Below are 567 nucleotides of genomic sequence, written 5' to 3' on the forward strand. Positions count from 1 at the left end.
TCTCTCTCTCTCTCTCTCTATATATATATATATATATATATATATATATATATATTCAAAAATTATGGAATAGAGCAGATAAAATCCAGGCTACATATCTTTCATAGGAAGTGGAACATCGGAAGTAGTAAGGTATCCAAACGAGATTAGACCGCAAGCTACTCTTTAGGCCAAGGATACCTTGATTATATCAAATTTACATTTTCATTGGGAGGTCCAGTGTAAACTCGTTGGGGATTCCCAACGACAATGTAAACTTCATATAATGAAGAGTAGCTTCCTGTCTGGGTAATCTACTACTTCCGAAGTTCCGCTAGCTATGAAACGAATGTAGCCTGGACTTTATCTACTTCATTCCCCAACTTTTGAATGTTTATTTGCATATGCAACAACTCCTGTTACTAACCATCAACTATAAAATTAACTTTTTTCAGCTTATCATACTTCGATATCGGAACAATTCAAAACCTTCTGCGTCAATAAACGACTATTGTTCCTGAAAGTTGTTTTTTATATCTTCTACGGATTGTTTGAAGTTCACTAACTTCGTACATCTTGATCCTTCGA

This window comes from Octopus bimaculoides, chromosome 24, assembly GCF_001194135.2.
Source record: "Octopus bimaculoides isolate UCB-OBI-ISO-001 chromosome 24, ASM119413v2, whole genome shotgun sequence".
NCBI lineage: Eukaryota > Metazoa > Mollusca > Cephalopoda > Octopoda > Octopodidae > Octopus > Octopus bimaculoides.